Genomic DNA, 14,676 nt, shown 5'->3' with positions numbered 1-14,676 from the left:
ATGGTGTAAGTCACTTGATTTTTGAGAAAAATCCATGGGGACCAAATTGAGCAAACTAGGAAATTTGGACTATTGGGCCTAAGTTTTGATGACTAAATGTGTGTATGGCCCCATATGGGCCCTCTAAGTTCACTCATATTTTGTCATGATTTTATTTCCAATTTATTAATTTATTTTTGATTTTTATTCATAAAATTCAAAGATTAATTATATGAAATATGAAATAAACTAGTCAAAGTGCATGGGCTTGGACTTAGGTTGTGTTTGAGGTCCCAACTATGCTGCAAGAAACGTAAAATTGAATCTCTAGCCAATCTTGATAAAATAGGAAAATTTAGGTGTGATTTGCAAAGGAAATCTCCCATGTTAATTTCAAATATTCATGAGAATTTTGTTAACCTAAAAGGAGGCCATACATATATAAGGATTGGAGGTACAGGAAGGGGGATTTTTGGTTTGGGGGGCGGAGAAACAGGCCATAACCGGATCTACTCAAAAATCGAAGCCATCCTTGGAGCTATAGATCGATTTGAACCAAACCAAACATTTAGATCGATTCCCTGGAGTTCTCTGAACGTAAACGAATCACCAGCATCAATCTGAACATATTCATACGTACCTGGATATTCATGGTTTCGCTTCAAAACAATTTTGAATCGAGTTCCATCATATACGCGTCATAAATCAAGTTGTGATACATATTTGTGTTTATAATTATGTTTACAATCTCCCTATGCCATTTGATTGGATTTTTGTTGCAGGTTTCGTGAATTACCATTTCTAGGGTTTATAAGCTCCGATTTGGGGGTTGCTAATTGGAAACCAAATTGGCACGAATCGGTTGCGTTTTCATATTCAGGGGATAAGATTTGGTATATCTGGATAATTCGTTGGGATTTATTTGCATTTTGTGATGAATTTGGCATTTGCAGGTCTATAGCAACATACAAAAACCGTTGCTAAAAGCCTATGCTATTTCCAGAAATTCACGAGGAAGAAGAAGTAGTACTGGGCGCGTCCTTTTCTTTTTTTTCAAATTCTGGATTTATTTTACTTTTAATATATATGCATGGCGTTACATTAACAACACAGGTTAGCTGGCGCGCTGGCAGGAGTTACTTGTGGTAGGCGAAGCGTTCCAGGTTCGATCCCCACCAGGGACGTTTTTTTAATCAAATATCAAGTATTGCTTTCAGGTCCTTTATGCATGCCCCCATAGCCATAGAATGCACCCTCGGCAATTGGCCGTTGGATCTCCAGCAAGTAAGATCTCACGCACCTGGATCGAAGGTCTACCATGAACACTCAAGAACATGCTGCACAGGATCATGGCCCAGGTTTTTTCATATATTTTTATTTTCTAGTTTTATTATTTAGGTTAAATGTAAATTATGTTTAATTTATTTAATTTAATTTAGGATTTGAATAATATAATCAGGGTTAAAATTAGGATTAGGATTATTGAGGTTCATCCCGATTATTCGATTATGTCGATTATTCGACTTAATTAATTTAATTACTTATTAACTATTAAATTATAAAAACCCTAGGAAAGTTTATCCAAGGCGTTAGGGTTTGCCCAATCCCATTACCGTTTGGCAAAACAATAATTCTTACTAATTCTCTCCTCGACCCGACTAAATCTATTAGTCGCATTAGACGAGAGATAAAAATATAAAATTTAAACAATTCTTTACTAATTCTCTCCTCGACCCGACTAAATCTATTGGTCGCATTAGACGAGAGATAAAAAATACATAAAATTCAAAACACATTTAATTTGCTGTCCGCGATGATCAATCTATCGATCTGAGCAATCAGCAGTGCCCTTAACCCGTTAGCTATACTGACCATATCCATTGGTCACCGCATCTAACGGTGTCATATCAAATCAGGGTTGTACGCCCAAACAAACATTCAAAACACACTAAACCACGACACTTCGGATTTTTATCCTAGGCAATTCGAATACATTCAAATCAAATTCAAAGGCGTACAATCCTGTGCCCGAACTACGTTGACTCTGATTCTCCCTAAGGAGATACGTAGGCACTTGGATAACCAAGGCGAGTCCCCCTCCCTAAAATCTCAATTTTCCCCTATTCAATTCCTTAGCTATTAAACCTCTAAATTTTAGCCATAAACCTTTACCTTAGATTCAAAGCCAATAGGAAAGGGTTGAGGGTGCCTAACACCTTCCCTCGACCTGATTATAATAACTTACCCTGAATCTCATAACTGCGTAGGGTTTCCTATTCGCCCTTCAGAATAGGTGGCGACTCTAAAACCTTTAATTTTTAGGGCAGGTTGCTACAGCTGGCGACTCTGCTGGGGACAAATCATCAATGGTGAATTATTATGCTCCTAAGGCTTGAGAGGGTTTAGGTTTGGCAAATTATTTAGGTTTGTGGCGAGCGATTAGGGTTTGGCAATTTGCCATTTTTAGGGTTTGGGGGAAGGTTTATTTTTTTTAATAATAAATATTTAATTCTTTATTTATTTATTTATTTATTGTTTTCATTAAATATTTATTTGTCATATCTGTATAAAATGCTTAATTGTTATAATTTGCATTGTTGGGTTTTATCTGTGATTGTTGTTAAACCTAAGCGTGGGAATTATGATAATGACTAGAGGGGAATTACATCGCCTACGAGTCTTATTATAATTCCACTCAGAGTGGGTTAAATATTTGGAAAGGTCTGATACGAGGCTCGACCTTGTTGAGGGCTGGACTGTGTATTTAGCTGATCTCTCTAGGAACCTACCTCTAAAACTCGAACCTCATGGATAAAATGAGTTGTTCTAAAATCCAAAGAGACAAAAAGTCTCGGCGGCTACGAACGACCCCATGAGACCTTCTAGAACATACCAATGGGAAGGGTAGGCACCCTAAGCCGTTACGTCGAACCTATGAACCTAGGGCTTATGTGCTTACGTGCTTATTATGTATGCAATTTATATACTGCGAATGCCCTGCGTTTAATTTTTGCAAGTATACCTACGCGTTCCCTGGCCTGCAGGGACCCTGTAACACCAGAGGCCGAAGAAGGCGAGGGGTGGTTGCACCGCATGGAACACCTGAGGCCAATGGGGGCTAGGGTGGTCGCCACATCGGAATGAGAGGGATCTGGAGGCTGTGCAGGGATGAGACTGCATGGTTGAAAGATGTCTTATAAGGATTGATAGGTACTACCTATACCAACAAGATGCATCTTCTTTTCGGGAGCCCGTTCAATAAGAACTCCACAGTTAAGCGTGCTTGACTAGGAGTAGTACTAGGATGGGTGACCTTCTGGGAAGTTTCCCAGAAAGTGTGCGAGTGAGGTCAAAGCATGCTGAAAAGACCTATGTTGGTTTGTGGGGTCAGTCGATCATCCCGAAAGCAGTCTGGGGCGTTACAAATGGTATCAGAGCCATACCTCTCCCAGTACGATGTGGTTCGAGGATGAACCATGCGGAAGCTGGTGGGCATGTAACACCCGAGGCCGAAGAAGGCGAGGGGTGGTTGCACCGCATGGAACACCTGAGGCCAATGGGGGCTAGGGTGGTCGCCACATCGGAATGAGAGGGATCTGGAGGCTGTGCAGGGATGAGACTGCATGGTTGAAAGATGTCTTATAAGGATTGATAGGTACTACCTATACCAACAAGATGCATCTTCTTTTCGGGAGCCCGTTCAATAAGAACTCCACAGTTAAGCGTGCTTGACTTGGAGTAGTACTAGGATGGGTGACCTTCTGGGAAGTTTCCCAGAAAGCGTGCGAGTGAGGTCAAAGCATGCTGAAAAGACCTATGTTGGTTTGTGGGGTCAGTCGATCATCCCGAAAGCAGTCTGGGGCGTTACAGACCCCATTTCTAAGACCATGTCCTTCCCACGAAGGACACTTCCATTTATGCACGTTGATTGGCCTCTCGATGGCCATGCGATCTAGTGACTGTCTTGAACGGTCACCCTGTGCTTACATCTACGCGCTCCCTAGCCTGTTGGGACTTTCCTTTTACATCTTTGTGTTTTACAACTACGAGTCCTTCCCACGAAGGATATCTTCGTTTACGCACGTCAATTGGCCTCTCGATGGCCATGCGATTCAGTGACTGTCTAGAACGGTCACCCCGTGCTTACTCCTACGCACTCCCTAGCCTGTAGGGATTTTCTTTTACATCCATGTGTTTTCACAACGACGCGTCCTCCCCCGAAGGACAACTTCATTAGCATGCGTTTGATTGGCCTCTCGATGGCTATGAGATCTAGTGACTGTCCTGAACGGTCACTCCATGCTTGTTTCCGTGCATCCTTTAACTTTTAGGGTTTGGATTCCCATCTATACATCTTTCATCCCTAGCCTATAGGGATTTCACCTCATCCGATATTGTCCTTATATAGGTTGTGTTCCGCATAGACAACCTTCCCACCAAGGACAACTTCATTGGTACACGTTGATTGGCCTCTCGATGGCCATGAGACTTGGTGACTATCTTGAACGGTCACCAGCCGCTACCTTCTGCATATTCCCTAATCTAAAGGATTTCCATTGGCGTGTCGTAAACATCTATCTCGCAAGAATTTCAATAGGGTCTAATGTCGCCTCTAAGGCTATCCCTAGGATTACATGTCACCCGTCTGCATTGCATACACGGAGTTATAATACAAGGAGTCTCGCATACCCATGCATTTGCATTTTCATGCATTCACACATTTACATTTGCATCTTCGCCCGTACCCACACTTATCGCGCTAGCCGGTTTCCCGAAACTCCCGAAGAAAAACAAAAGGATCACAATCTATGGAGAAAGGAGAATAAAATACGAACTTGGTCACACAAGGAGAAAAAGGATGCCTTTCGTCATGCTACATGTCCATGCCTTGTCGTAACAGGATCATAAATTCAACAAAGGTTATCATCGAGCAAGGATTAGTTCAACAAAAGAGTTCCCTCATAGATGCACTCAAGGGGTATCTAGTCATAAAGGGGTTCGTCTTAGAACATATCAAATCTACAAGGATGCTCTACGATAACCTGGGGGCAAGGATTAGTCCAATTGGGGCAAAATCCTGAACAAAAATGCATAACTAAGATGAAGAAAAGGCGACGTATGTTAACTCCACACCAAGGGGCAAAAGGGTCATAGGCTATCTTTATCAATCTACAAACCCTAAAGGTTGCAATGGTGTGATACTATCCTTAGGAAAAGCAAAAGAGGTTCAGTCAAGGGAAACTCATGAAGTTCCTGTACGACGAACACCCATTGCTAACAATTTACTCCCAACAAGTTTGACATGTCCAAGGAGAACTCGAGGTTACCCTTCACTTTTACAAGTACATCAAAGAAGGAGTAAAACAAGGTCGATGGATCTACAAAAGAGGTTGTCCCTAGGATCAATAGGTGTTTACCATGCTCAGAATTTCAACCCCTACGATCGCTAAGTGTCACTCAGGATAAAAGTTGTATCTTCGGATTAGCAATTCTAATGGGATGACCATGCAGGTTTTGGAATCAATTCATTCGCTTCATTCGCGCACTTCTATTTTCAATCTCAGATTTAGGATTGTTAACAAACTTAAGGGAGAATGAAGAACACAAATAACTAAGTCCAGCTAAACATATGCTTTCAAGGTAAGACCGAGCCGAGGATGTACAGGCATTGTTTCAATTCCCAAACAGTGGTGGTATAAGGATGTTAATCCCTCGTCACCCCCTCGAGCCAGGAGTTGGAGTTTGTTTATACTTTTTCAATTAAACCTTGATTTCAACCAGGGGCAGGGTAGATTTCGATTAATTCAATGGCGTATTTTGGTTGTCAAGAGAATCAATCAATCCAAGCAAGGATTCAAGCAAAGGTTCAAGCATAAGATTCAAGCACATCTTCTTCCTCAACATATCATTCAAGATCGAGGAAGTATCAAAGTCGAAGCTTACAAATCAAAGTCGACATGGCAGTCACAAATTTCATATCCAAGGATCAAATCTCAAAAGAAGTATTCGAAAAAAAAAGGAGAAAAAGCGCCCGCTAAGTCAAAATGGAAAATTCCATAAAAAGAAAACAAAAAGACTTAGGCAAAAATTAGGGCATCCCGATGGATCAAACTCAAAGGATTTGGTTCATGCAAAATAAGGGATAAAAACAAAGGCGAATCACAAAGGATAATCATGTGACTGCTAAATCATCAAAGCTTCACATCAATGCTTGGATCTTCACAACATTTTCATTAATGCTTGGACCTCTACTAAGGCTTCTGCTCAACATCAAAACTGAAACGATTCTCTGACATACAAAGCACATTCATTGGATTAAGCGAATTTTTAGGATCTGGAGAACATCAAGGAGAAAGGGGTGGGATAAATAAAATCTTTGAGCCTTATATCCATTGTTTCTTAAAACATGAACCAGGCCAAGTTACAACACTTAAAAGTCCTAATTGAGGCAAGCTTAACTACGAAAGCATATTAAGCAGGATTTTGTTATACTGACTCCTATGTTTGTTAAAACTATTTCTAACCATTACGCTTTTTCAAGCATTCATTTCTAAAAACATCCAGTCCTAATTCATAACGGACTTCGATTTCAAAACTTTCATACGCATCGCATTGGGGTTACTTCTCAAAGGGTACAACATCATCTACGAACATACACTTAGCACTCAAGGAGATCTCGAAATTGGTTAATCAAAGGCGATCATTTCGAATAAAGACTCTGGAATGGGGGGAACCACATCTAGGGGGTTCCCCTTAACAGGGGCAAAAACTCAAGGATTGCAGGGGCATACGAGCGAAAATCCTATTAACTGGGGGCATTCTTCCTAAGGTTCAATCGACTTGGGGCACATCTCGAAGCAACAGCAAACAGGGGCATGTCAAACATGGGAAGAATTCAAATACAAAGGATAGCACACTATGGATAACCCTCCATATCCTGGGGATCAAAGGCATACCCCTTCAATCTAAAAAGTCGAAGCATACGACAAAGCCAAACTGGGGCAAGGCGCACAGCAAAAGGAAAAGGGCGTTCTCACACTTTACAAACATTTGAGAAATCTTTTCTCCTAACTACGATTTTCAAAATGCAAAAAAAACAGGGATTGGGAAGTCGCGCTAGCATCACATCCCACCTTATCAAACAAACCTACAACATTAGCAAGCTATATACGCTTTGGTTATCAACAACCTATCATTGGAGCATTATGCAAATACATACAAGTCATACATTACATACAATGGCTGATACGTTACACCACACCTTTTTAGGTAGTCTTCTTTAAGACAAATCCTATCATCATTTTCAATAACCTTTTTAGGTAGTCTTCGTTAAGACATTCTTTCCTAAGAACCTCTTTAGGTAGTCTTCTTTAAGACATTCTAAGAACATTTCTAGGTAGTCTTCTTTAAGACAATCACCGTCATTTCTAAGAACCTTTTCAGGTAGTCTTCTTCAAGACATTTCTTTTTCTAAGTACCTTTTCAGGTAGTCTTCTTCAAGACATTCCTTTTTCTAAGTACCTTTTGAGGTAGTCTTATTCAAGACATTCTTTTCTAAGTACCTTTTCAGGTAGTCTTTTTCAAACAATTTGGCATCCTTTTCAGGAATCCCTTCAGGTAGTCTTCTTCAAGACATTCCTTTTTAGGTAGTCCCTTTTAAGACATCTTTCAGCCTTTCCAGGTGGTCTCCTTTAAAGACAAATTTCTATACTTTCTAAGAACCTTTTTAGGTAGACCTTCTTAAAGACATCTTGCAGCCTTTTCAGGGAGTCTTTTCTAAAGACATTCATCATATCCTTGCTAAAAACCTTTTCAGGTAGTCTTATAGAAGACATTATTTCGTTCCACTCATTACATCAATCATCATATGCATAAGCATTGTCCAATACATCAAAACATCCAAGTCAAAACTCTGGTGTTAAAGCTATACTATCCACCTGCTTCCCGGTAACCCTACCGATGAGAGTAACCGTACTGTTGGTGTACTTCTAATCACCTGATTAATGTTTTCCGGTAACCTTACCGATGACAGTAACCGTACTGTTGGTGTACTTCCAATCACCTGATTGATGTTTTCCGGTAACCTTACCGATGCCAGTAACCTTACTGAGATATTCTTTCCAATCACCTGATCGATGTTTTCCGGTAACCTTACCGATGCCAGTAACCTTACTGAGGTGTTCTTTCCAATCACCTGATTGATGTTTTCCGGTAACCTTACCGATGCCAGTAACCTTACTGAGATGTTCTTTCCAATCACCTGATTGATGTTTTCCGGTAACCTTACCGATGCCAGTAACCTTATTGAGATGTTCTTTCCAATCACCTGATTGATGTTTTCCGGTAACCTTACCGATGCCAGTAACCTTACTGAGATGTTCTTTCCAATCACCTGGTCGATGTTTTCCGGTAACCTTACCGATGCCAGTAACCTTACTGAGGTGTTCTTTCCAATCACCTGATTGATGTTTTTCGGTAACCTTACTGATGCCAGTAACCTTACTGAGATGTTCTTTCCAATCACCTGATTGATGTTTTCCGGTAACCTTACCGATGCCAGTAACCTTACTGAGATGTTCTTTCCAATCACCTGATTGATGTTTTCCGGTAACCTTACCGATGCCAGTAACCTTACTGAGATATTCTTTCCAATCACCTGATTGATGTTTCCCGGTGAAATTTGTCCGAGCCAGGGCAAATGATCCAAATGGTGTAGGGGAAATTTGTCCGAACCAGGGCAGATGATCTAAATGGTGCAGGTGAGCTTGTCAGAACTATGACAAGTAATCCTAATGATGCAGGTGAGTTTGCGATAACCCTCGCAAATGATCCTAATGGTGCAGGTGAGTTTGCAATAACCCTCGCAAATGATCCAAATGGTGCAGGTGAAGTTTGCGATAACCCTCGCAAATGACCCTATTGGTGTAGGAACCTTTCCAGGCAGTCTTCTTTAAGACATATTCCATCCTTTCGAGGAGCTTTTCCAGGCAAACAGGGTTTTATAAAGAATTGTACAACAAGGATCTACAAAAGGGTTTCTCAATTGGGTTTCTTATCACGTTAGTCCCTCGGCAGTGATATCTTTCAAAACATCATCAACAACAATCAAAGGTGTTATCTTTCTTTTCAGAATTACTAACATACTTCAATTAACATAACTAACAATCATGCATCATTCAACTAACATACCTCATTCATACATAGAGCATACACATACATGGCTCTCATTTATTTTGGGAAGCTCACTGCATCATACATCACATGCATCATAACATTGCATAAAACTCAGGTTGCCTTTTTAGGCCGTACTACAATCAAAGCAAGTGGTTCCTTTTGAAAGCATCTGCTTCACATCCTGAGAAATGGTATTTACCTTGGATGGCATCTATAAGCCCATCTTCCACGGAATTTTTTCCAACAAACGCAAATTTCAGGGCATTTCAGTGTTCAATCATCTTCTACCTTTAGATCACGATAGGCAGACGTGCCTATCTGATTCTTCAGGTTCAAGAACATTGAACAGGGGCAGCTGTCATACCCCGAAATTTGCCCATCTCATTTCATTTGAAGGGTACAAGAGATTATAGGTCCTCCAAAAGGTCATCTTTTTTCAAAAGCCCATAAACGTGAGCATGGAAACTCCAATGGAGATGAAACTAAGAGGAGTGTTTCGAGGACTCTTTTAGCTTTCCAAAAAGTCCAAGAACACCTAAAAACGTTGAAAATTGAGCAAGTTATGAATGGTGTAAGTCACTTGATTTTTGAGAAAAATCCATGGGGACCAAATTGAGCAAACTAGGAAATTTGGACTATTGGGCCTAAGTTTTGATGACTAAATGTGTGTATGGCCCCATATGGGCCCTCTAAGTTCACTCATATTTTGTCATGATTTTATTTCCAATTTATTAATTTATTTTTGATTTTTATTCATAAAATTCAAAGATTAATTATATAAAATATGAAATAAACTAGTCAAAGTGCATGGGCTTGGACTTAGGTTGTGTTTGAGGTCCCAACTATGCTGCAAGAAACGTAAAATTGAATCTCTAGCCAATCTTGATAAAATAGGAAAATTTAGGTGTGATTTGCAAAGGAAATCTCCCATGTTAATTTCAAATATTCATGAGAATTTTGTTAACCTAAAAGGAGGCCATACATATATAAGGATTGGAGGTACAGGAAGGGGGATTTTTGGTTTGGGGGGCGGAGAAACAGGCCATAACCGGATCTACTCAAAAATCGAAGCCATCCTTGGAGCTATAGATCGATTTGAACCAAACCAAACATTTAGATCGATTCCCTGGAGTTCTCTGAACGTAAACGAATCACCAGCATCAATCTGAACATATTCATACGTACCTGGATATTCATGGTTTCGCTTCAAAACAATTTTGAATCGAGTTCCATCATATACGCGTCATAAATCAAGTTGTGATACATATTTGTGTTTATAATTATGTTTACAATCTCCCTATGCCATTTGATTGGATTTTTGTTGCAGGTTTCGTGAATTACCATTTCTAGGGTTTATAAGCTCCGATTTGGGGGTTGCTAATTGGAAACCAAATTGGCACGAATCGGTTGCGTTTTCATATTCAGGGGATAAGATTTGGTATATCTGGATAATTCGTTGGGATTTATTTGCATTTTGTGATGAATTTGGCATTTGCAGGTCTATAGCAACATACAAAAACCGTTGCTAAAAGCCTATGCTATTTCCAGAAATTCACGAGGAAGAAGAAGTAGTACTGGGCGCGTCCTTTTCTTTTTTTTCAAATTCTGGATTTATTTTACTTTTAATATATATGCATGGCGTTACATTAACAACACAGGTTAGCTGGCGCGTTGGCAGGAGTTACTTGTGGTAGGCGAAGCGTTCCAGGTTCGATCCCCACCAGGGACGTTTTTTTAATCAAATATCAAGTATTGCTTTCAGGTCCTTTATGCATGCCCCCATAGCCATAGAATGCACCCTCGGCATCTGGCCGTTGGATCTCCAGCAAGTAAGGTCTCACGCACCTGGATCGAAGGTCTACCATGAACACTCAAGAACATGCTGCACAGGATCATGGCCCAGGTTTTTTCATATATTTTTATTTTCTAGTTTTATTATTTAGGTTAAATGTAAATTATGTTTAATTTATTTAATTTAGGATTTGAATAATATAATCAGGGTTAAAATTAGGATTAGGATTATTGAGGTTCATCCCGATTATTCGACTTAATTAATTTAATTACTTATTAACTATTAAATTATAAAAACCCTAGGAAAGTTTATCCAAGGTGTTAGGGTTTGCCCAATCCCATTACCGTTTGGCAAAACAATAATTCTTACTAATTCTCTCCTCGACCCGACTAAATCTATTAGTCGCATTAGACGAGAGATAAAAATATAAAATTTAAATAATTCTTTACTAATTCTCTCCTCGACCCGAGTAAATCTATTGGTCGCATTAGACGAGAGATAAAAAATACATAAAATTCAAAACACATTTAATTTGCTGCCCTCGATGATCAATCTATCGATCTGAGCAATCAGCAATGCCCTTAACCTGTTAGCTATACTGACCAAATCCATTGGTCACCGCATCTAACGGTGTCATATCAAATCAGGGTTGTACGCCCAAACAAACATTCAAAACACACTAAACCACGACACTTCGGATTTTTATCCTAGGCAATTCGAATACATTCAAATCAAATTCAAAGGCGTACAATCATGTGCCCGAACTACGTTGACTCTGATTCTCCCTAAGGAGATACGTAGGCACTTGGATAACCAAGGCGAGTCCCCCTCCCTAAAATCTCAATTTTCCCCTATTCAATTCCTTAGCTATTAAACCTCTAAATTTTAGCCATAAACTTTTACCTTAGATTCAAAGCCAATAGGAAAGGGTTGAGGGTGCCTAACACCTTCCCTCGACCTGATTATAATAACTTACCCTGAATCTCATAACTGCGTAGGGTTTCCTATTCGCCCTTCAGAATAGGTGGCGACTCTAAAACCTTTAATTTTTAGGGCAGGTTGCTACAGTATGCAATGTGAATATGGTATGTGAACATGGGTTTAGACTTGTTTTGGTTGTGATGTGAATTGCATTGGAACTGTTTGTAAGTTGCAGGCCTGTTTGTGCATTTCTGCCCACAACTTGTTATGGCTCTCTTAAATGAAAATGGATAGAAATGCATAGTGGTAATGGCTCTATGGCGGTGCAAATGAAGGTGTTTCCGGCTGCTGAAGGTGTTTTCTTTGGGTTTCTAACTAGGTATGGCTCTGTGGCGGCGTAAATGAAGGCTTTCTTTGATTCTACGGGGATTTTGTGGCAGGGGCAGAAGCTTCCAGGAAAACCGGTTGGGTTTTTTTTTAGTACTGGCACTCAAGGCGGCGGTCAAGAAACCACTGCGTAAGTGTTTCTTCTATAGAATTGGTTTGTTATGTCAATTAACTTGATTTCAATGTGTTTGTTATAATGATGCAATGAAGGTTTGTCAATTTGAATTTTGATGCTTCAATTTTGAATAGTGCAAAGGTGTGACACTTTTGAATTTGATTTTACTTCGATGATAGTTAACCCACTTTTACAGATGAAAGATTGGTTTTGATGTGTAAGATATTGAATGAATAGATAATGATGATAATGATGGAAATTGAAAGTGCATTGTGGAATTGGCGGGACATTTGTAATGAACATAGACTTTAAGGGTATGGGTCAGGTGAGGGCAAATTTTGAGAAAGTTGTTCCATTCTTGCCTTTGTTGTTGTGTTTTGTGTTTGTTTAAGACAATTTGATTAAGATTAGAAAGGTGTCGTGTAATTTGGGTCAGGTTATAAAGTCACTGAAAATGGGGTCCACTTTGAGTATTAATCTTGTGTTGGTCAGAGACGGTGTACAAGTACAAACTTGTGTTTTACATTATTGTTGAGTTTGTGTGTTTTGCACTGTTGGGTGATGTTTTTATTATTGTTGAGTTTTTTTAATTATGTGTATGACTTTGTTTGGTTAGTTTTTTACTCGCACGTTTCTTTTTGTTTGGTTAGTTTTTTACTCACACGTTTCTTTTTGTTTGGTTAAATAATTCGAAGAAGACTTGTTAGACCCACATTAAATGTTTGATTATTTTATATATCTTGAATTGGTTTTTATTGTACAATACATAATTAATATTTCTTCTATGATACAGGAAAACAAGAAGCGGTTATTTTGCCTAGCTAAATGATTGTATCTGTAGGTTCAGCGCTTTTGGTTCGTGAAGTATGGTTGCTACTTGGTGCTGTTTTGTTGTCGTTTCTTGTTTTTTAGGTGTTTTATTTAGAGAATATGACTTTTTGTTTTGGGATTTGGATTAAAGTACTCTTAGATGGAATGCATGCATCTATAAATTTGGCTATGCAAATGCCCTCTTTTTTTTAAGTACACCAAATACCCTCTATATATGTTATGATATTCGTAAACAAGAGGATTTGGTTTAAAATGTTATTTGGTATTGATGGATCATAATATGTATGCAATGAGTAACTTAAAGCATTATTTGGTATTGAATTGAATGTAGCTTTTTGATATTTGCACACCAATAGAATGACTTTGTGCACACAAAAAAAAAAAGAAGTGTACCATATATTAGCGCTTTCTTTGAAAGTGCTATCAAACATGAGTCATATATTAGCGCTTTCTTTGAAAGTGCTATCAAACATGAGTCATATATTAGCGCTTTCTGTAAAAGTGCTATCAAACATGAGTCATATATTAGAGTTTTGTTTGAAAGCGCTATCAAACATGTGTCCTTTAATAGCACTTAATTTGAAAGTGCTGTCAAAATCAAATCAAAACACACGCAAAATGCATACTTCAATAGCGCTTTAGAAAAAACACTATTAAAAACTGGTACTTTAATAGCGTTTTTAAAGTGCTATTAAACAAAAAATGTTTACAATAGCGGCGCGGTTAATAGCGCTTTTAAGCGCTATCAAAAATTAAAAAAAGTGCTATTAAATAGCTTATTTGGCGTAGTGTATTCACATCATTCAACACATCTCATATTGTCACATCTCATCATATATGTCAACAATATATCATCCATCAAACAAACAAAATATTCACATCATACTCATATCATCACATGAAATATCTCATAAGCTCCATCACACAATCAAACAAATCATCATACGAATCATGTTTAAAACATAGCATGTATTGTCACATCTCATCACATATATGTACAATACATCATTCATCAAGCAATAAAATCATGATTCAAAATTAATTGAAGGTTACACTTTATTTCATCATTTAAACACATAGGTTATCTCATAAGGTTCATCATACTCGAAATGGCACTAAAAACGGACATACGGTTTGAAAGTTATGACCTTCGGAAAATTGTAAAAAAAAAAATTGAATGTTGTGAGTCGACTCACAACTTTTACAGGTCGACGCATAGAAATTTCTGTCCCCCTCGGGTTTGCTCAGGTCGACTCATGCTGTCTTTTGGGAACCTATAGGTCGACGCATGAGTTTCATAGGTCGACGCATGCTGCGTTTATGCAGAATTTTTCTGCGATTTTTGTCATCTTTCCTCTCCCAATTTCAATCTAATCGCACCACGACAGTTCCCACATCAAAATATCATCAATTAACATAACATACTACAATCATAACACATTTTAGAGGTCATCTAACACCAAAACCATTCATCAAT

The sequence above is a fragment of the Vicia villosa genome, unplaced genomic scaffold (genome assembly GCF_029867415.1).
Source record: "Vicia villosa cultivar HV-30 ecotype Madison, WI unplaced genomic scaffold, Vvil1.0 ctg.000189F_1_1, whole genome shotgun sequence".
Classification (NCBI taxonomy): domain Eukaryota; kingdom Viridiplantae; phylum Streptophyta; class Magnoliopsida; order Fabales; family Fabaceae; genus Vicia; species Vicia villosa.
The sequence above is the reverse complement of the archived record's forward strand: the minus strand, read 5'-3'. Positions refer to the sequence as shown.